The sequence below is a fragment of the Neofelis nebulosa genome, chromosome 10 (genome assembly GCF_028018385.1).
Source record: "Neofelis nebulosa isolate mNeoNeb1 chromosome 10, mNeoNeb1.pri, whole genome shotgun sequence".
Classification (NCBI taxonomy): domain Eukaryota; kingdom Metazoa; phylum Chordata; class Mammalia; order Carnivora; family Felidae; genus Neofelis; species Neofelis nebulosa.
The window spans coordinates 85794132-85818555 of NC_080791.1; the positions used below are offsets into that span (position 1 = coordinate 85794132).

Genomic DNA, 24424 nt, shown 5'->3' on the forward strand with positions numbered 1-24424 from the left:
CATTTCCAGGATCCATGACAGATGGCTCCCAGCCTGTCCTCAGTTTCTAACCTGATCTTCCCTGATACTCCTACATGACCTGACTACTCAATTATACTGGTCTGTTCTTCAAGGAAACTTTGCCAGTAAACACTTATTTATGCCAACACCCATGCCTGGAGTATTCTTCATGATATCCATCATCTATCTAATGTGCAACTCTTCTCCAAATGCTCTCAACAGGCAAGATTTTCTTTCTCTTCAGGGTTCCCATGGGCCTTTTTATACTCACACACACACACACACACACACACACACACACCACTGAGAGCACTATTTCTAAAGTTGATCTGTTTGAATTTGTATCCTGGTTCTACCATATTTTAGTTGTGTGACCTCCATGAGGTTATTATGCCTCTATAAAGCAGACTTAATATCAATACCTGTCTAAGAGTTAGTGATTACATGTGATCAGACACGTAGTCTGTAGCAGAGTATTTCAATAAATGCTAGTATGCTAGTTACTGTATCATTCACTTGGCAATCTACTCTATATACTCTATAACCTCCTAACATTAGTTGTATTTTCAAGTTTCTTATCTTTAAATAAGATAATAGAATTTTACAGCCTACAGCGTAGGGCTGTATCTTTTATTAGCGTTATATTACTTACTAGTGTTCATTCACCTATTAAACATTTACCATGCCTCCTCCTCTAACAAGTTTTCCTTGGCACCATCCCAAGAAATGTAACTCATGCTTTGTGTCACTCACCTTCCTTAGGCATACACTGATTATAATGCTTACCACACTATACTGTTTATATCTTTCCCCTTATTATAGTACATTTGTTTATGTCTGTGGGTAGTGACTGTGTATTGTTCACCTTTGAATCCTCAGGTCCTACCAAAGAGGTCAGTAAACAGAAGACTTATCTGAGGAAATTAATGAATGAATTTTGAATCCGATCTCCTCTACCATCCACATCTTCATCATTATAGAATAGTTAACAATGTTCAAAATGATTATCAGAAGACCACTGAGATTTTTGGTTAATGGAGAGACATGCAAATGCCATATTCACTGAAGAAAGAAATTGTCAGTAACATATTAAAAATTCTTCTCATTAAATCATTGAGGTAATGTGAAAAATAACTCTTCCCATCAGGAGAAATAAGGAATCTGGCTTACAGTTATAACTGATGCACTTTAAAAAATAGCCATTTCTAGAGTTCAAAAAAGTGCTATTTAAAGATAAAAACACTCTATGACTGAAGCTCTATTAATTCAAACAGACTATTAAGAGGAAAAATGAAATACTAATAGAATACATTTTGTCTATAAAATTAATTAGGTTGTCTGAGCACTACTTTGCTCCAAATATAAGATTAGGGAAAAGTGGGATAAGTCCTGTAGCTTAGCTCTGAAAATTTGATTTATGATAAAAAATCCTAAAAGTAGTGAAGTGTATGTTACATTTTAAAATGAAAATAAAAATGGGCCTACCTGATATTAGAAAGGGGATGTATTATTAAACAAGAGGAAACATACGGCACTTACCAAAAAGCTATTGGTAACACAGGTGAAAGATGAAATTAGAGGGTAAATCACTTAGCAATCTACCAAAATTTAAATCATTTGGATTATGCAATAGAATCCACTTGGTTAAAAAACATACGCAAAAGTACTGAGACTCTGTAACTATACAGTGGTTCTGATTCACTGAGAAGGCTTGTTATTAACTCACATTCAGAAGTAATTGGGGCCATAAAGGCTTTTTTATGACTCAGACAATGCCCAACTCCAAATACAATGTTTGTAATGGAACTGTCTCATAAAATAATAAAATTAATAGATGAGAGTGACCCAAAGAAAGAAGTTAACAGACCCTGTTTCTTCCCTATAGGAATTAGCAACAGAATGGAGTCTGAAGTGTCTAAAATTACTTTGGATATTAGTCTATTAAGGGGAAAAAGAGCTATGAAGCTATTTCGACAGAAATCTGAGGATAAAAGACTATGTGGCCTTGTATTTTAAAAGTGCACTGAAAAGCACTGTTGAGGAATATTGAAATTGAGAATAAGAGCTGATGGATTTTTTAAAGAGTAATCTCAGAGCAGAAAGTAGCATTCATAAAAAACACAAATAAGCCACACACTGCTAGCACTCAGTAGCCTTTCTAGCAAAAAGGATTAAGACAGAGGTTCCAAATCTCTGCTTTACATAGTTATTTCAAAGGTCTATGTATCTATAAGTGAATACATGCTCTGGGTAACTTTTGCTTGTCCCTTCAGATTTACTCTCCACCCTTTTCCATGTGCCCTTGGAAAACTGACCTATATAAACTACATCAAGGCACTCCTGTACCCAGTAACTGAACTCCAGTAGGAAGTCAGAGGAAGGAAGAGTTATGTCTTTTCTTGCCTCCTTACCTGTGGACTCTTCTCAGCCTGGCTATGTTTGGACCAAAGGTCGCTGAATCTCCAAAGGCAGTCTGCTATACAGTAATCTCTCTCCTAGGTTCCTATGACCCTTCCTTTACCTAGTCCCTTCGAGCTTAGGAATGAAAACAGATTGACTGATGCTGGTTCCTGTGCTATATCCATGGTGATTCACCCATACCCGGCACACACCTCTGTAATTAGTTTCTGTAAATAAATCTTCCTTACATTATCCAACTTTGAGTGTGTCAGCTGTTTTCCATAGGTGTCCTGGTGATACAATATACCTACCATTTGCTAAAATAACAACTCGGGGGGATGGGCTAAAAGGGTGATGGGCATTAAAGAAGGCATTTGTTGGGATGAGCACCGGGTGTTATATGTAAGTGATGAATCACTAAATTCTACTCCTGAAACCAGTATTATCCTGTATGTTGACTAACTTCAATTTAAATTAAAAGAAGAATGTTAGCTTCCAAAAAAATAAATAAAAATATTAAAAAAAAACAACTGATCATGTAGAAGTTTACAATATTTGATGTTAATGAAGGAATTCTCATAAACAGGCATTTGTAAAACACTGCTGATGGGTATGCAAAATAGACAACCCCTAAAAAGAGGAATGTGGCTATCGTAATGGCATATACATTTTACTCTCTGACCAACCATCCCACTTTCAAGAATTATCCAGCTCCAAGATTCAAACACCATGTGCACAAGATTCTTTGTATCAGCATTATTGAAATAGCAAAAGCAGAAACAAACCAAATACACATCCATAGAAAACAGTTAACTAAATTACAGAACACCACACAAGGAAATTCTATATACCCATGGGGGGGGGGGGGGGAGGGGGCAGAGTTCTATGAGCTAATAATAAATGATTTCTAGGATAAACTGCTTTTTTAAAAAAGCAAGGTACAAAAAAGTAAATAGAGTAATTTATCATTTCTGGAAAAAGGGAAAATAATTTTTTATCAAAGAGAAAATAATGAAAATGGTAACATTTATAAATGGAGTAGGTGAGAACAGTGTGAAAGGGATAAGGGTGAGTATACCTCTGTATACAGTTCTGAGGCAAATGCTTCATTTACATTGTTAAAAAAATAGAAGCAAAAAAAAAAAAATGAAACAAGGGAATTGTAAAATTGAAAACAAGAAAAATAAGCCTGTCTGTATACTCAAAATGCTAACACTACCAAACAGAAAAACTAAGGTAAAAAAAAAAATTTGCAAATGAAATCTTAAACTCTTAGTAGGTCTGTTGTTGTTGTTTCTTTTATGTGTATTTCAGATAATACAAATGAGCAAACATTAAATTATTGGAAGCAAGATTCTCAATGTTAGAGAGAAAGAAGTGAGAAATATGGAATAAAGGGTTAGGAAGGTGTTGGCGGTATCAAAACAAAATTTTTAAATTTATTTATCCTGAGAGAGAGAGCACGTGTGAGTAGGGGAAGGGGTAGAGAGAAGGAGAGAGAGAATTCCAAGCAGGCTCCTCACTGCCAGCTCAACATAGGGCTCGAACTCACAAACCATGAGATCATGACCTAAACCAAAATCAATGATACGTAACCAAATGAGCAATCCTCATGTCCCAAAACAAACTTATTTAAATAAAGAAATGTGTGTGTGTGGTCTGTCTGCCTGCCTATATTAAATATCATCCTAGCTCGGAACACTGAAGAGACCACTAGAAAGAAGCAATGACACTGTAGTAGCAATGAGCACACTTAGCATGCAGATTTTTGGTCTCCAAATCATTCCCCAGTAGAAGAAACAGTTTAGGGCAGAACAATCTTGTGCCAGAAAGCAAGCATGTGCTCAAAGACAAATGGAGGCATAGGAACCACTTTAAAAAGGGTCTCTCACTGGCCAAATTTGGGATTAAAAAAAAAAAAAAAGTTAATGCAGATGATACATTAGATTTAAAATGAAATCTATTGAGTACATACTAATATTTTTTTAAATAGATGTATGTGTTGGAGATAAGAAAAGCTCTTTATCAAAAAATAGCAGCTAAGGGGCGCCTGGGTGGCTCAGTTGGTTAAGCGGCCGACTTCGGCTCAGGTCATGATCTCGCGGTCCGTGAGTTCGAGCCCTGCATCGGGCTCTGTGCTGACAGCTCAGAGCCTGGAGCCTGTTTCAGATTCTGTGTCTCCCTCTCTCTGACCCTCCCCCGTTCATGCTCTGTCTCTCTCTGTCTCAAAAATAAACATTAAAAAAAAAATAGCAGCTAATAAATATAGAGGGAATTAATAGAACTACCACCAGTATGATAATTGATTCAGGCAAGAGTCATTAATAGATGCTAAAAATTACTGGGTGAAAGGTTGTTGGTAAACAGGATATATGTAAAGTATTCAAGTAAATAATTTATTATTCACAAAATACCTTTACACAAAGAGATCTGGTAAACATCTTAACTGAGCAAATGTAGCTGCATAAATAAAAGTACAAACTGATTACTATGTAGCTTCCTGACACGATGCAAAGACAAGTACATCATCATGAGTGCACTTTTCTTGCCAAAAATGTGTAACCTAAATCTACTTAGGAATAATCAGACATATCCATTCCATACATCCATTGTGGTCATTGTACAAGACAACAACTTGACCAATTAAAAAAATAGAAGTTTAATAAGAGAAAAAAAAATAAGAAGACTACCATTTAAGTTACAATAAGGACATGATAATCAAATACTGTATGAAATCCTTAACTGACCCTGGAATATTAGAAAGAAAAAAAAAGCAATAAAAAATATTATGGGGATAACAGGAAATTTGAACATGGTTTATAAATCAAATATATCATTGTTTCAATATTAAATTTCTTTTTTTAATTTTTAAAGTTTTATTTTCAGATAAACAAGAGAACACAGCAGGTTAGGGACAAAGAGAAGGTAGACAAAGAATCCCAAGCAGGCTCAGTTCTGTCAGTGCAGACAGAGCCTGAGTCGGGGCTCAAACTCACGAACCACGAGATCCTGACCTGAGCCAAAATCAAGAGTGGGACACGCCACCCAGGTGCCCTCAGTGTCAAATTTCTTAACAATATCATGACTATGCAGGAGAATGATCTTGTTTGTAGGAGAGAAACACTGATTTAGACATGTTATGTGCATAACTTTCATATCGTTTACTTCTACTGAAACAGAGAAGATAAATACAGAGAAGTTTATACACAGACACACATATACACACATAAATATTTACATATACACACATACATGTATATGTATATATACAGAGGAACAGAGAAAACTAATGTAGCAAAATGTTCATTGTAAATCCAGATGGAGTGTAAATGAATGTGTACAGCACTATTTTTTTCTCCCAATTTTATTACAGAATATAACTTTTTGAAAAAGCACTTGGGGGAAAAGGATATCCTCACAGTCATTCAATCATTCAACAAATATTTACTGAGCTTCTGCGATATGCCAGATACCGCAAGCAGCCTTGGAAATACAATAGTGAACATGATGCCTGTCCTTGTATAGCTTATAGTTGATTGGGATTGATGTCACAAACATACAGAGTAAAGAAATAAACACATAAATATATTAAATAATTTCTTTTTTTTTTAATTTTTTTTTTCAACGTTTTTTATTTATTTTTGGGACAGAGAGAGACAGAGCATGAACGGGGGAGGGGCAGAGAGAGAGGGAGACACAGAATCGGAAACAGGCTCCAGGCTCCGAGCCATCAGCCCAGAGCCTGACGCGGGGCTCGAACTCACGGACCGCGAGATCGTGACCTGGCTGAAGTCGGACGCTTAACCGACTGCGCCACTCAGGCGCCCCAATATATTAAATAATTTCTAAAAGAAAAACTAGGGTAAAGTGATAAAGACTGATGGGTGGGGCATATATTCTTTAGGATGAATTAGGAAAGATTTTTCCAAGGAAATACCACTAAAGTTGGGTTCTGAACAATAAGAAAATAACAATAATGGAAAGGACAGGAAGAATTTTATGGGCAGAAAAAATAGCATGCATGTGCTTTAAAAAAATAAAAGAAGGCTGGAGCACTATGTGGAGGACATAAAATGAGAATAAAGAGATAGGCAAGATTATTTACAGTCTTCCAGAATTTGGGATTTTATTCTAAGACTAATGGGAAGCCACTGAAGGATCTTAATTAAACAGAAGAGTAACATAATTTGATTTTCAATTTAATATCACTCATTGTGATGTAGAGGAAGAACTGCAATGAGGGCAGAAATAAAAATGCTGGCAGGGCAGTTAGGCTGGACCAACTACAGTGGTGGCAGTGGAAATGGAGAGAAAGGAATGGATTGGAGAAATTTAAGAGGCAAAATAAATGGCAAGGAAAAAGAAAGAATCAGGATGACCCTCAAGTTTCTGGACTGAGTAACTGGGTAAATGGAGGTCTATCCACAGGGTTTTAGTCATACCCATATTTGGAACAGAAAACAGAGTCCAGTTTTGGCCATGTTAAATTTGATATATTCATGATATATTCAAGGGGGTGTGTATGAGATGAGCCCTGGAGTTCAAAGCAAGTTTCACACATGAGAAGTCTTGGAAAAATAAGCCCTATCACAGTGAGGACTGCATTCTACTGCAAACAAGAGAAAACCAGAATAATAGGAACTTTATAAAGGAAGGGATTTATTTTCTAACAAGATTAGCTACTACATCCAAGTTATAAGCAGAAAAAAAATTATTAAGAGTTTACTCCTTACTAATTTGTTGTCTTTTTATCCAGGAAAATAAACCACATTCATTCCATCTACATCTAACTAGCCAAGACTATGTAACTAAAGGGTGTTAGGAGAAAACTGCCATTTTCTTTGTTAAGTGTTGTAGCACTATTTTACCTTTAAAAATCATCTGAGTACTATCTGAAAAAAATTAAAACTTTTTAAAAAGTATGAAAGGGAGATGTGGAAAAGGAGACAACAAAAATAGTCAACTCTTTTAAACATTTTGGCTATGCAGGCAAGCTAGACAGTAGAGCAGGGTTTTTTCATCTACTAACACATGGGGCCACACAGGTCCTTGCTGTGGGCGGCTATCTTAGGCATTGTAGGATTTTAGCAGCATTTCTGGCCTCTAGATACCAGTAATATCCCTTTCCCCAGTTGTGACAAACTAAAATGTTTCTAGACATTGCCAAATGTTCCCTGTGGTACAAAACCACCCTCAGCTGAAAGCCACTGCAGCAGAGTTAAGAGAAAGAATGTGGCATTGAGCAGGTTTTTTAAAACATAAAGAAACATAGTGGCATGCTTGACAGCCAATGGTAAGAATCCCACAGGGAAAGAGGCTAATGATGAGGTGCAAGTACTAATGAGAGAGGGGAAAAGGGAGAGAGGAAAAATAGACGATTGAATATTGAAGAAAGGAGGCAAGAGGAGGACTTCAATACCAGTTTTGACAGAATGGTTTATACCACATTAACCTTCTTGGGGAAAACAATAAAATAGTTACAAAATCTGAATAAAATATACAAAATAGCTGTTTCGATTCATTAGGCAGCAGTCTAGGCAAGATGTGAGGGGCTAGGATCTATGAATGAACGGAAGAACATAAGGCAAGCTCCACATTCACCTGGCCTTTTCTCTGAGAGTGGTAGCCAATTCGCAGCACAGGAAAATAAGAGTTTTAGCAGAAAGTAGCAGTCTCACTTAGCCAAGAAAGTAGATGGCACATAAGGGTCAAGCTACAAACAGGAAGGAACCACAAGGCTCCGCTAAACTGCCACTGAGCAGAGTGTGAGTTCCAGAATACCAGCAGAAAGCAGTAAATAAAAGGCTAGAAACCTAAGCAAAGGTGTCAGCCACCACAGAAAACCACACCATGTGAGAGAGACAGGGGCTGGACTTGAAGACCCTCCAAGGTTGGCCATGTTAGTTAGGACTACAGTAAGGTTACCACTGGGTGTGAGGGCAAAACTGAAATAGATCAGCCTTAACAAAGAATACAACCAACCCAAGACAGGATTAAAGTAACCTATTCATACACTATCTACCTGCAGAGGAAAAACAAAAGTAAAAGGTTTAATTTTCATAGAGCACAACATTATTTAGAACTCCTATAATATTTTTTTTATAACCTCAGAGTAGAAGGCCTTCTTTAAAAAAATTGATACATAATACATATACCATTAAATTCACTAAGGTATGAAATTCAGTGGTTTTAGTTTATCCACAGGGTTTTGGTTGTTTTGTTTTGTTTTGTTTTTTTTCCTTTTTTTACCCCAAGCCTACTCAGCACTGTCAGCACAGAACCTGATGCAGGGCTCAAACTCACACCATGAGATCATGACCTGAGCCTAAATCAAGAGTCAGATGCTTAACTTAATGAGCACCCAGGCACCCCATCCACAAGGTTTTTAGTGTATCCAAAGGGTTTTAGTATATCCATCACCATTACCTAATTCCAGAATATTTTCATCTTCTCAAGACAACAAACAAAACCCCAAACCAAAACCCTATACCCATTAGCAGTCACTCTCCATTCCTTCTCCACTTCCTTCTAGCTCCTGGCAACCATGTGTCTATGGATTTGCTTATTCTAGACATTCCATACAAATGGAATCATACAATAAGTGGAATTTTTTTATTGGCTTCTTTTACCTGGCATAATGTTTCCAAGGTTCATAAATGTTGTAGCATGCATTAGCACATTATTCCTTTTTATGGATGTCAATATTTCAATGCACAGATACAACATTTTTGTTTATCCTTTATCAGTTGATGGACATCTGGGTTGTTTTCACTTTTTAGTTATTATAAAGAATGTGCTAAAACATTTGTGTACAGGTTTTCTGGGGTCATAAGTTTTCAATTCTCTTGGATATATATATATCTAGGAGTAGAATTGATGAGTTACATGAAAATGATGTTTAACTTTTTGAGGAACTGTCAAACCTTTTTCAAAGTGGCTGTACCATTTTATATTTTCACATACACAGCAATATATAAGGGTTCCAAATTCCCTACATTCTTGCCAATGCCACTTGTTACTGTCTATGTCTTCATTAGAGCCACCCTAGTGAAAGTAAAGAAATATTTCATTGTGACTTTGGCATTTTCTAATAACCAATGAACAGCTTTTTCATGTGCTTAATGGATATTTACATATCTTCTTTGGGGAAATGTCTCTTCAATCCCCTGACAGTTTTTAAAATTGGGTTATTATAATTTTTAATTTAGTTCAATAATTATAAACATGCTAGAAAATAGGACCAAGTGACTGCATTCAATCAAAACAGGTTATAAAATAGAACAAAATAACTGAAAGCCAACAGAAAAAAATACACAAGAGAAAAAACAGGTGATTCAGATATTAACATTAACATGAAAATAACTATGATTAACATTCAAAACAATGGGGGAAAAGAAGGTGAAGTTGAGCAGAGAATAAAATTAAGAGTCAGTTAAGTATCTGACTCTTGATTTTGGCTCAGGTCATGATCTCAGGGTTGGTTCGTGAGATCAAGACTCGCATTGGACTCTGGGCGGACAGTGAGGAGCCTGCTTGGGATTCTTTCTCTCCCTCTCTCTCTCTGCTCCCTCACTTAAGTACACGTGCACACACACACTCTCTCTCAAAATAAATAAAAACTTTTTTTTAATCAAATGAAAATTCTACACAACACAAAACCACAGAATAAAATAAATAAAATTTAAAGCTTATTACGTTTATTAGCAGATTAGACTCAACCTAACAGAAGACAAATGAACTAGAAAGCAGGTTGGGAGAAAGTAATCAGACTGAAGCACAGAGAGGAAAACAGGTGGACAATACAGGAAACAAATATAGTCAGAGATCTAAAGGAAAAGAGAATAGGACAGAAGAAATATTTTGAAGAAACACTGGTAGAGAGCTTTCCAAAACTGATAAAGGACATTAACTCACAAATTTAAGGAATTTAGTAAACGCTACACAATATAAATACAAAAGAAACAAACAAAACGCATCGAGGCCCAGTACGGTAAAATTACTGAAATTAAGGCAATGAGAAGGCAAAACTGTGAAGACAGTAAAAAGATTAGTTGTTTCCAGGAATTGGGAGGAGGGAAGAATAGGCAGATAACAGAGGATTTAGTGCTATGAAAATTCTATAGTATTGTAATGATGGATACAAGTCATTATACATTTGCCCAAGCCCACAGAAGTAACATTAAGAATAAGACCAAGAATAAACTGTACTGTACCCCATGAACTTTAAATGATCATGATGTGTCAATGTAGGTTCATCAACTGTAACAAATATACTCTGGAGGGGGATGTTGGTAATGGGCATGTCCTATGCATGTGTTGGGGCAGGTAGTACACGGAAAATCTCTGTACCTTCCCCTCAATTTTGCTGTAAGCCCTAAACTGCTCTAAAAAACTACTCTGGAAAAAAAAAGACAATGAGAAAACTTTGAAAGTGGTCAGAATTACAGACTACTTTATTTTCTTTTTTTTTTTCCAACGTTTTTTTATTTTTTTTTTGGGACAGAGAGAGACAGAGCATGAACGGGGGAGGGGCAGAGAGAGAGGGAGACGCAGAATCGGAAACAGGCTCCAGGCTCCGAGCCATCAGCCCAGAGCCTGACGCGGGGCTCAAACTCACGGACCGCGAGATCGTGACCTGGCTGAAGTCGGACGCTTAACCGACTGCGTCACCCAGGCGCCCCAGACTACCTTATTTTCAAATGAAGAATTTTGTCTGTTCAACAGAATGGAATGGAATGGAATGGCTAACTTTTTATGAGAAAAATGGAAACCAGAAAAAAATGCAATATCATCTTTAAAGTGCTGAAATTACCAATTTGTAAATCTAGAATCAGTGAAAAATCCCTTAAAATCTGGACAAAACTAAAAAACACTTTCAGAAAACAAATTTTGAGAAATTTTTTTGCTAGTGGATCTGTAATAAAATACATACTAAAGGAGTAATTCAGGCAAAAACAAAATGAAACAGGCAAAAGCAAGATGGTACAAAGAAAACTCAAGGGTACGTTTGGATAAAGATAATGAAAACATTTAAACAACGACAACAATGTTTTTAGGGCTGTAAGACAATCTGAAGTATTACTTTCATAAGTAATAGCACAAAAAGTAGAAGGGACTTAAATGAAGTTAAAATAAGTTTTGCACAGTTCTGAAAGTGTGACAGTGGTATTTGAGTTAATAAAAAGCCAAAAATTCATGTTATATAATATAAAGAATAAAAATATTTATAAAAACTTTTCTTAAAAAGGGATTATATAACTAATAAGTTAATATAAGAAAAAAAGATTTGAGTGAGGAAAAATACTTTGATTCCAAAAGAAGACAAGACAGGAGAAATAAAACAGAGGACAAAAACACAAAACTAATAGAAAGATGGTAGACTTACTTCAAAAATATTGTCCATTAAATCTCAAAGAATTTGCCAATTAAAAGATGAAGATTGTCAGATTAGATTTAAAAAAAAACACATTTCCTAGTCACAAACTTTAAATATTACGCCACAGAAATTATGAAAGTGAAAGAAATTCCATTCAGAGTCACCATTTATTTATATCAATTTGAAAACAAACAGGCTTTAAGGTGGTACTACAGACAAAAAGAAATATTTCACAAGAATAAAAGTATTTTAAGAATTCAAAAGATCAGGGGCGCCTGGGTGGCGCAGTCGGTTAAGCGTCCGACTTCAGCCAGGTCACGATCTCGCGGTCCGTGAGTTCGAGCCCCGCATCAGGCTCTGGGCTGATGGCTCGGAGCCTGGAGCCTGTTTCCGATTCTGTGTCTCCCTCTCTCTCTGCCCCTCCCCCGTTCATGCTCTGTCTCTCTCTGTCCCAAAAATAAATTAAAAACGTTGAAAAAAAAAAAAATTAAAAAAAAAAAGAATTCAAAAGATCAAAAATCATGCAAAGTATATTTTCTGAAATATTTAACAGGAGAGTTAAATTAGAAATCAATAACAAAAAGATCATTGAGCATTTGCAAATGTTTGGAACTTAAAGAACATATATCTTTAAAAATTTCCATTTTTTACTGAACAATAAGAAAAATATGACACATACAAACTTGTGGGGGCTATCTACAGCAGTAAGAAGAAAACTTATGGCTTTTAACAAATAAGATAAAAAAGGATGAAAATTAATGACCTAAGCTTTTATCTGAAAAAGACTGAAAAAGAGGCACAGATTAAAACCAAAAAACATGAAGAAAAAATAACACAAATCAATGATAAAAAGCAAACATGCAATAGCAAAATTCAATGAAAACAAAAGCTGGTTGTTTAACAAAATTAGTTAAAACTGATAAACCCCAGCAAATCTGATTAAGGAAAAATCAGGGTGAGAGAGAACCCAAATTACCAGTATTAAGGATTAAAAAAGTCAACACAAGAGATCTGACAAACACTAAAGATCATAAAAGGACATTATAAAAAGCTTTAGCCTAAATATTCTAACATTTAAATTAAGTTAAATTTAAGTTTAATTGATACAATTTATCAAGACTGAAGAGAAGAAATTAAAAATCTGGAGCGCCTGGGTGGCTCAAGAGGTTAAGCCTCGGATTCTTGATTTCAACTCAGGTCATGACCTCATGGCTCATAAGTCCCAGCCTGCATAGGGATCTGCACTGACAGCTCAGAGCCAACTTGGGTTTCTGTCTCCCAGCCTGCCCCTCCCCCACTTGCTCTCTTTCTCTCAAAAAAAAAAAAAAATAAAAATAAATAAAAATACTGCTACAAAGAAAAATCCAGGCCCAGATGGTTTCACTGTTATCAGTGAATATTCTTCCAAATATTTAAGGAAGAAATAACATCAACCATAAACTCTGTCAGTAAATAGAAAATGAAGGAATACTTCCCATCTGGTTTTATGCAGTCAGTATAACCTGGATACCAAAACTTGACAAGAGCATAACAGGAAAGGAAAATTACAAAACAATGGTCTCATCGACATAGATAACAAAAAATTCTAAACAAAACTTACCAAATTGAATACAATGGTATATAAAAAAGAGCATGAGCAAATGGAGTATATTACAAGAATAGAAAGTTGGCAAAATATTTTAAAATTAACCTGTGCATATTAATAGGATTTTTAAAAAATCACATGATCACCCACACTGCTGCAGTAAAAGTATCTGATGACATTCAGCACTTCTTTTGATAAACTAGGAGTAAAAAGGAACTTCTTTTAACCTACAAGAATTATCTACAAAAACAAACAAACAACAATAACAAAATCTTAGGACTTACATCATATTAATGGTAAACCAATGACATGACAATTCACTAAAATAGAAATAAAAACTGGAGGGGCTCCTGGGCAACTCAGTTGGTTGAGCATCAGACTCTTGGTTTCAGCTCAGGTCATGACTTCATGGTTCCTGGGTTCGAGCCCTACATCAGGCTCTATGCTGATGGCGTGGAGCCAGCTTGGGATTCTCTCTGTCTCCCTCTCTCTCTGCCCCTCCTGTGTCTCTCTCTCAAAATAAATAAAGTTAAAAAAAAAAAAAAGAGAGAGAGAGAAACTGGAAAGGAAGAAGTTAAAAGGTCATCATTAACAAATGGGATTTCTCTACACAGTAAAAGAATAAACATGTGAATTTGCAGAGTCTCTTGACAGAAGATCAGTGTGCAAAAAATCACTGAAACTGAATTTATTCATTCATTCATTCACTGAAATAACTAAATTTCTGCATACTAGCAAAAGCCAACTAGAAAACAAAATTTTAAAATAACATATATGACAACTCCAAAAAAAGCATCGAATAGTTGAAACAAAGTCAAAGGAAACATGTATAAGACCGTTACACTGCTGAGAGAAAATGAAGACAACCTAAACAAATAGAAAGATACACCTATGTTCATGGATTCAAAGAATTTGCAAGGTTATCAATTCCCTTCAAATTGGTCTACAGATTCAATACAATTCCAGTGGAGAATCTTTTTCCAGTACAAAATGGCACACTCATTGTAAGGTATATATAGAAATGCAAAAAACCTGGAATAGCCAAGGCAAACATTAAATAGAACAAAACTGGAGAAACTTACTTCAAATATCATAATTTATGGTTAGTTTACAGAAGAGTATTATATGTGGCGAATGTAGACAAACAGATCAAAGGAACAGAACCAAATAAAAGAGCTACACTTATATGATTATCTGATTTATAACAAAGGTTTTAATACAGTTCAGCAGGAAAATGCTAGTCTTTTTACTAATTGGTGCTAAGTCAACGAGATATGCATACTGGGGGAAAAAAAAAACCTTGACCCATAACATCATCAAATATAAAAATTAATTTGAGTGAGATAGATTACAGACAAACATATGAATGGTAAAGTAATAAAACTTTTAGAAGAAAATGGAGACTATCTTCATCACCTTTGGGTAAGGCTAAAATATTAACCCTAAAAGACTGCTCAATTTGATTTTACCGAAATTAAAAACTTCTGTATATGAAAAACACCATTTTTAAAAAGGCAAAAAACCCAGACAAGGAGCAAATATCATAACTAGATACTAATATCTACATATGTGTCTGGAAAAGGCACATCCAGAATATACAGAGAATTCCAACAAATCATTTAAAAAAAGACAAACAACAAAAATCAGGCAAAAAACATGGAGATTTCACAAAAGAGGATATCCAATTAGCTGATATGAAAAGTTCATCATCATTTGTTATCAGGGAATTGCCAATTATAAGAGATATTACCATAAAATCACCACAGTGGCTAAAATTACAAAGACAATACAAAAAGTTAAAAAAGATGTGGAGCAAGTAAAACTGTCAATCACTGCTGGGGAAACGATAAATTTACACAACTACTTCAGAAAAGTGTTTGGCAGTACCTACCCCTAAGATTCAGCCTAGATATATGTTAACCTAGATATGTTAACCTAGATATATATGCCACAGAAAGAGCTGCTTATGTTCATTAAATGATACATACAAAGATATTCATAGCAGCTTTATTCATAATATCCCCAAACTAGAAACTACCTAAATACCAACCATTAAGAGAATGAATAAATTGTGGTATATTCATACAATGGGACACCACACAGCAATGAAAAGGAATAAAATACTGATACATGCAACAACATAAATAAATCTCACATAATATTAGTGAAAAAGACAGACACAAAAGATGTATGATTCCATACATGTTATATGATTCAATTTATATTATTCTATTTTATGAAGGCCAAATACAAACAAAACTAAGTGGTGATGACAGAGGTAAGAAAAATAATTAAATCTGTAGGGCACATATTTAAGCCCAAGTAGTGGTTGCACAGGTATATACATACGTAGAAATACATCACATGGTAGGCACACATGCACTTACATGCGAGTGTGTGTATCAATCAATCAATCAAGGCCAGAGAGGATGGGAACAAACAAAAGTAGATTGGCTTTTTACAGAAGTTGGGGCACTTTCTCCAACATAATAAGAAGGAAAACAAGGTGGGTTCAGATACTGGTAGTTTTCTCAGTTTGATGGTGGGAAAACCAGGGAGCCAATGCTCCAGGCTATTTTCTCAGTCTCAGGCATTGAGGACATGAGCAGAGACTGGGAACTCTCAGCATGGAGCCAGCTGATAAACGGAGAATTGGTTACAGATGTCTTAGTATCCTACTGCTGCTGTAAAAAACTACTATAAAGTTAGGGCTTAGAACAACACAAATTTATTATCTTACATTTTGAACTATACTACAAAGCCATAGTAATCAAAACAATACAGTACTGGCATAAAAAGAAGCACACAAATGAATGGAACAGAGAGCCCAGAAATGAATCCACACTTATATGGTCAATCTATGACAAAGGAGGCAAGAATATACAATGGAGGAAAGACAGTCTCTTCAATAGATGGTGTTGGGAAAACTTGACAGCTACGTGTAAGCAAACAGCCTTAACAATATTTTTCTAGATCTGTCTCCTCAGGCAAGAGAAACAAAAGAAAAGAAAAAAAACATAGGACTACATAAACTAAAAAGCTTTTAAACAGTTAAGGAAAACCATCAACAAAATTAAAAGGCAATGTGCTAAATGGGAGAAGACAATTTACAAATGATATATCTGAAAAAGGATTAATATCCAAAATATATAAAGAACTCCTACAACGCAACACCAAAAAAAAAAAAAAAAAAAAAAAGTCCCACAAATAATCCAATTAATAAATAGGCAGAATACTTGAGTAGACATTTTTCCAAAGAAGACACACAGGTGGCTAAGAGATTCAAGACAAGATGCTCAACATTACTAATCATTAGGGAAATGTAATTCAAACCCATGAGATATCACCTGATACCAGTCAGAATGGCTATATCAAAAAGATAAAAAAGAATAAATGTTGGCCAGGATGTGGAGAAAAGGAAGACCTCATGCACTATTGGTGGAAATGTGAACGGGTGCAGCAACTATGGAAAAGAGTATGGAGGTTCCTCAAAAAACTAAAAACAGAAATACCATACAAACCAGTAAATAACCACTTCTGGATATTTACCTGAAGAACACAAGAACACTAATTTGAAAAAATATATACACCCTTGTTTACTGTAGCATTATTTACAACAGCCAAAATACAAAAGCAATCTAAGTGTCCACTGATAGACAAATGGATAAAGAAAATATGGCATATATATACACACACACACACACAATGAAATATTTATTACTCAGCCATAAAAAAAAAAAAAAAGTGCAATCATGCCATTAGTGACAACATGGATAGACCTAGAGGATATTATGTTAAGTGCAATAAGTTACAAAGACAAATACCATACGATTTCACCTATATGTGGAAGCTAAAAAACAAAACAAAGGAGAAATCGATTCATAAATACAGGAAATAATCTGGTGGTTGCCAGAGCGGATTGGGGTTGTGGGAGGGGTGATGGATGAAATAGATGAAAGGCACTAAGAGGTACAACCTTTCAGTTATAAAGTAAGTAAGTCAGGGAGATGAGAAGTAAAGCATAGAAAATATAATTAATGATACTGTAGTAACTTTGGTGACAGAGAGCAACTAACTATACTTCTCATGCTGAAAATTTTGTAATGTATAAACTGTTGAATCACTATGTTGTACACCTGAAACCAATATAATATTGTATGGCAACTATACTTCAATAAAAATTTTTAAAAATTTATTATCTTAATAGTTTTAAGGTCAGAAATCCAATATAACTCTCACTGTGCTAAAAATCAAGGTGTTGGTAGGGCTGCATTCCTTTCTGGAGGCCCTAGGAGAGAGTCCTTTCTATGTTTTTTTTCCAGCTTCTAGATGCTGCAAACATTCCTTGCTTTGTGGCTCCTTCCTCCAACTTCAAAGCCAGCAGCACTGCATCCCTCTGACCATTCTTCCATAGTCACATCTCCTTCAGACTATTTCTTCTGCCTTCTTCCACTTTTAAGGGCTCTTGTGATTACATTGAACCCACCCAGAATATCCATTCGGGGTCCTTAATTACATTTGCAAAGTACCTTTTGCTATGTAAGGAAATACAGTCACAGGTTCGGGGAACTAGGACACGAGACAGCTTGGTTGAGACCTACCATCTACCACACCAGGATACCAACACACTAAACTAGTATTTATCATAGTGTGGTCCCCAGACCAGGAGAATGGGCATCATCTGGCAACTTGTCTGAAATGCAAATTCTTGGGCCAAACTCAAGATTTATGTAATCAGAAAAGTGGGGAGTGTCACTCAGGAATTTGTGTTTTAGCAAGTCGTCTAGGTGATTCTGAAGCACAGTAACATATAAGAACCACTGCTCTAAGTTGTTAGGGTGACAACTACCCTTGTGCAGCTTTGCTCATCTAGTCATTTACTGCTGTGTCATTTAATTTATCATATTCCATGTGTGCTGTGAAAAAAAGATGGGAAACTTTAGCATAAAGAATTCTTACTCTATATCGGAGATGGAATTTGTTGGTTTTTATTCTCTATCACATTTACTTTTTTCAGAAATTGATTCACCAATGTAGAGACTAAATTCCTTTAAAGGAGAGCTTATGTACTCTATCAATTAACAGAAATAGAAATGTGAGGAAAAAAATGAAAAATTAAAAATTGTGACTGTCACATATAGGAAAAGAAATATACAATAAATACTGTGAATAAAGTATACAGTATATATATTAAAGCTCTATATAATACTGGCATAAAGGTACAAAGTTGATATCTACTTTCAACAGTTATCTACATTATAGATAAAAAGATTTCTTCCTGGGGCACCTGGGTGGCTCAGTCAGTTAAGTGTTCCACTTCAGCTCCGGTCATGATCTCATGGTTTGTGAGTTTGAGCCCCATGTAGGGCTCTGTGCTGACGGCTCAGAGCCTGGAGTCTGCTTCGGATTCTGTGTCTCCCTCCATCTCTGCCCCCTCCCCAAATCATGTGTGCGTGTGAGTAATTAAAAAATTTAAAAAAAAATTTCTTCCTATAACACAAACTTAGAAAACACTAAGTGGATACAGGTAATAAGGGCTTCTTTCACTACACATAAGTAAACCTCCAATACCAACCAAAATAACAACAACAACAACTACGTAAATAGTACTTATTGCTGTGTGCCAGGCTCTAATTACATATATTAACTCATTTAGTTCTTACAATAACTCTATGAGAACTTAAGTATCTCATTTTACAGATTAAAAATAATAATAATAACTGGGGGACAGAGAGGTTAAGGAACCATTCAAAATAACACAGCTCATAGGCAGCAGAACCAGAACTCAAAATGAAGCAGGTGGGCTGCCAAGTCAACCATTATGCTATACTGCCTTTCAATTAAAATAAAGAAATTTTTTGGAAACTATAATAAACAGGCATATGGGAAAGAGAGAAGTCAGACTGATGTTAAGCCAACTATAAAGGTGAAGCAGTGAACTCTAGATAGGGGTACAATCTAAGATCTCGATTTAGATCTAACCATAAAAGTAGCCTTAGAGTGATTGCAGAATACCCAAAGCTACCAAAACAAAAACAAAAACAAAAACATCCAACTGATGGTTTAGGTCTAGAATTCCTTTGAAAAGAAAAGAAAACATTTTGTTTCAGAAATATGAGGGAAAAAAAGTAAAGAATGTTAATTGAGACTACCAAATTACAAAAACTCATTCATTTTAAAGTATAAGCAGCCAAAGAAGTGATTAAAATGATAACTTTTTTTTTGTTTCGAGAAGAACAGTTAATGAATATATTAGCATTTAAAGAAGTGTTCACATTAACGAAAGGTGAGGACAGATGAAGAAGAAAACTCCCAGCCATCATAGTTTTACTACATTTACCTTAATTTGGACAAGAATGACATTCCTGAGACTTCTGTAATTTCTCAAATTTAAAAATATCTACACAAAATACATTTTCCCATATAATGATTATACCTAAAATAACTGAAAGATATATGTCCGTTTCAGACCCTGAATGGAAGTTATTGTGACAAGAAGAGAACAACAGACTCGCTAAGACATGGATGCTGAATGGTGTACTCTGCTCAAGAGCTAAATAATTCACTCTTACACAGCAGCCTCTCCCATCAAAGTAATTCAAATTCCTGCCATTTCAAAATCACCTTCAGAGCTGCTCAAGAATTGTTCAAATCCATAATGTTAAACCTACTGTAAGAGTTGTGCAGAGGCTATTTTTCTACAACTACAAACTAAACAGTTCTGATCCCCATAATCTCTGAAGACTTTATTTGAACCTATTTATTTTAATGCATTTCCAGAGGAAATAAATGCCTTCACTTTAAGGTTTAAAGTAGTGAATATTGCTTTGCATGTGACTGCAACATCAAAATTATCTGAGAACCTAATTCAAAAACCAAACTCCAAAAACAAACAAACTCCCAGGCTCCCATCATAGAGTTAATAAATGAAAATCTGTGGAAGCAAGGCTGCAGAATCTAGTTTTAATAAGCTCCCAGGAAGGAAGCCCTATAAAGGACTTTATGCTGTCATTTGAGACCACTAAGACAAACTCAGTATTTTCAGGAATTTGACAAAATTTATCCATTCATTAATTCTAAACTGAATGTTAACTTTGGGAGAACTCTATAAATTTCATCATCAAACTTTATCATGCTAACATTGCAATGATTTTAACACCTTCAGTGTTACTTTCTGAAGTTCACTTCTTATATATATCCAAAATCAAAACTCATTTTATATTTATAAACCATAAGCAGTTAACACTTTTAACACAAATAACAGCTTCCAAAACAGTGAAATACCAAAACCATCCCATTCATCCACCAATAATCCCCCAATGATTACATATGATCCATCTATTTCAGAACAATATACAAGTTGTACATGTGAGTTGAAGGGTACTCATTCAAATGGAATAATATCGGGGAGCCTGGGTGGCTCAGTCAGTAAAGCATCCGACTTCAGCTCGGGTCATGATCTAGCAGCTTGTGAGTTTGAGCCCCGCGTCAGGCTCTGTGCTGACAGCTTAGAGCCTGGAGCCTGCTTCCAATTCTGTGTCCCTCTCTCACTCTGCCCCTCCCCGACTCGTGCCCTCTCTCTCTCTTGCTCTCGCTCTCTCAAGAATAAATAAAACATTTTAAAAAATTTAAAAAACAGGGGTGCCTGGGTGGCTCAGTCGGTTGGGCGTCCGACTTCAGCTCAGGTCACGATCTCGTGGTCCGTGAGTTCAAGCCCCGCGTTGGGCTCTGTGCTGACGGCTCAGAGCCTGGAGCCTGTTTCAGATTCTGTGTCTCCCTCTCTCTCTGACCCTCCCCCGTTCATGCTCTGTCTCTCCCTGTCTCAAAAATAAATAAATGTTAACAAAAATTAAAAAAACAAAAAAACAAATGGAATATTATCATTTAGCATTATCATAGGTTAGCTGTCACTGTGCCAGTCTACAGTTCATGTATGGCCCTTTGGAGAGATATCAAGTCTCATAAATTGTTGAAAAAGAAAAAAGAGTTTAGAATCTCTTAAATAATCAAGAATTCCTATGATTCCCATCCTGCTTTTGTTACACCTGACTTACTCCTTTTTAAAAATTTCTTCTCGTTTCTCTCAGTCTAGATCCCTTTCTCTTAAGTCCAAAATCACCTGTTAACTTCTACTAATATTATCAGTCACCTGTGCCAATAAATCTATTATTTGTAGCTTCTAAAGATGAGTCAAATTTCTCATAAGTTATCAATAAGGTATTAAGTTCACATGAATCTACCTAAAAAGAATGTGTATCATTGAGAAGACCTTGTATGTTTACAGTGAATTTAATTAAGATGAGTTTATTTGGGGCTTTCCAAAAGAAATAACCGTCTCTAATCTGCCTATGAACAGAGAAGGAAAAAATACTCTCAAGAGCCATTCAGTAAATAGCTGATTTAAAAAGCAGAAAAGTAAATACTATGTTTAATAAAAGCTTTGAGACAAATTTTTTGAAAGGAAAGCCATTTTAAAAAATAATTATAAGATATTATTAACTACCATAAAAAGTTACCCTGAGAAAACGCACTAGCTGGCAAAATAATTTGAAATTACACATAAACCAAACAGTTTGTATTTAAAATATAAGTGATTATGTTATCAGGATAAGAAAAAGAATTTAGTCTACATATTCCATGGATAGACCTTTCCATTGTGATAGAATTTTAAATGAATACCTTTTCAAATAGTAAAAATACAAATAGAAGGCTAAAAACTTCCTTTATAAACTAACATAATGCAGTTCAGTAAAAATATTGTTAAGCTTTCTCATTCATTTAAAATGTGACAGCAAATGAAGAAACACATTTTGGAATACAATAGCTTGAAATCAGTTTAAAAAATCAATTAATAATGACAAGTTTGCTAAGTAGGTTTAATCAAAGATCTCTACATAAACTTATTACCTATTGATTTTTCTAATAAAGATCTCCTATGAAGAATAAAACATACTATATTTAAATAGAGGCTACAAGTAAATCAGTGCATTGTGCATAATAATTAGATTTTAATAATTCTTACAGTTGTAAAAATTATTCACCTATACATAGTTAAATTTTTATATTAAGATTAAGGTTTTATAATTTTTTTAATAAAAAGCTACTAAATCAAAAACAATAAGATAAAAATCAAGTTCTATGAATAAATATTTTAAAAGTAAGTACTCTAGGATCATAACACTGACAACACTAATTATCTTTTCTAGTCTTGGCAGTTATGTTGCATACTGTTTGGGTGACTGATGGGATAATTTCACTTCATTTTCTTTCAGTTTATTCTGGACCATGTAGGAGAAGAATATTAAAATAATTAACACCTCTAAACAAAGTACTTGATAAAGTTTTTAGTTGACATAAAATGCTTAAAAAACAAAAACCTCAATTAACTAATACATGATTCTAGAGCAAATAACTAAACCTCTACCTGCTAAAGGAAAACTTTCAATAAGAATTTCTGATTTTAAAAAATGTCACTCAGTATTAATATCAGCTATTTTAGGATTTTTATATATTAAAATCATATATTTTCACAGAAAGCTCTTTTCATTGGTTTGAGATAGCATTACCTTAATCATCAAAAATATAAATGTCTATTTTTATACCATTAAAAATGGTTTACCTCGCTAAAAACATTTAATCAGCAGGAATCAAAGCAGTCTTTAATAAACAGGTAAAACGTATGATGAATTCCTTACACCTATAGATATTTTGATTAATTTAGTGATAATGACCTTATATCCAAAAGAACACTAAAGTATTTAAGTTAATATTTAATCTCAAATATAAATCTTTACCAACAGCAAATACACTGTCAATCAACTGGAAAAAGTATAAAAGATATTATTAATCAACTTTTTTAGTTGAACATTTTAATACATTTTTTAAGTCATACATATAGTTTATGCACGCCTTATATAATTTATAAGTCGTATAGCTTATAATAAGGCTAAACATTAAAAATAATTAATAAAAAGCACATTCTTTGCCTTGATCACCTGATTTTTTTGTTGTTGTTGTTTATAAAATTAATCACAGTTAGCAGGGTAGAAATCGCTTTGAGCTTCGTGAATGACATCCAAGAGATGGGAAAGGATTAGTTCTCAGTTGCTGCCAGTTATAGCGCCAGGTGGCTTTTTCTGCAGTGAAGGTGTTACCGATAATCCCATTACACTGGTACTAAATCTTGCAGACATCAAAATTATCACCAAGGTTCCTTTTCATCCCATCCTTTCCAAATGACTGGAAGTCGCTTCACCTGAAAGAAGTCAAATCCACATGCAGCTGCTGTTTTAGCAGGCAGCAAACTCCCTGAGAATGCCAGTCGTGATTCAATTTTGCTGTGCTGGTGGCCCCCTATTCCCTGTCCAATAATACATCTGTTAAAAAATCCTACAGCTACAAATCAAGTTTAATCCTACCAGGGACCTCATGTTGGTCTTGTCTTCCAAAAAGGCAGCAGGTTCTGCTGTCTATCTCTGCCAGCGTCTGGGGAATACCCTTTAAATCCCAGCTCTACTTAGAAGAATAAGCTAAGGATCACAAAACATGACCTCAAAAACCCTGATATGACTATATTCTGACCCAGAGGCATTCATTCTAGGTGAAGATTAGAACTTTGCATAATAAGATTACACAGCAAGTGAATGATATCAAGGGACTATCCATATGCAGCCGCCTGGTTTTCTATAGACAGCCTGTGCTCTGCAATATGCAGTGCAGACGAAAAAGAGCTTGGTCTTTCTAGCTGAAATAAAATAGATTCACATAAATTAGTTGGCCATTTCCAGATTCCTAAATCCCCTATTACATCTTTTATTGACAGCTCCTGTGAGGATAGCACAAATGTTATTCCTTTTTATTCTGTGCTTCTATAACAATCATGCTCTGTAATTGAAATGTACATAGATTATGGCTCGAAATTAACATCTTGTTTGCTGTAATCTTGGATTACAATTGACTGTGTACATAATAAAATTAGGAAATCAATGGATGGATTTATCATCTCCAAGAAACTAGAGGTATTGTTTAAAGAATAGTTTAACATTTTGTGTCAACACTTTAAA

The 24424-nt window shown here is 35.0% G+C and overlaps 1 protein-coding gene across 7 annotated transcripts in view; it reads right to left on the minus strand.

The window, feature by feature from the left end:
• The window catches only part of IMMP1L (inner mitochondrial membrane peptidase subunit 1), an 83512-nt gene that overhangs the window by 28501 nt on the left and 30587 nt on the right, over positions 1-24424 (minus strand). For 2 of the 7 annotated variants that reach the window (XM_058688545.1, XM_058688546.1), the window contains one exon: positions 23357-23616. The exons of the other annotated variants lie outside the window; for them this stretch is intronic. The gene's annotated coding sequence lies outside the window, so the exon portion shown is untranslated. The remainder of the gene's footprint in view (positions 1-23356; positions 23617-24424) is intronic. 7 annotated transcript variants of the gene reach the window in all.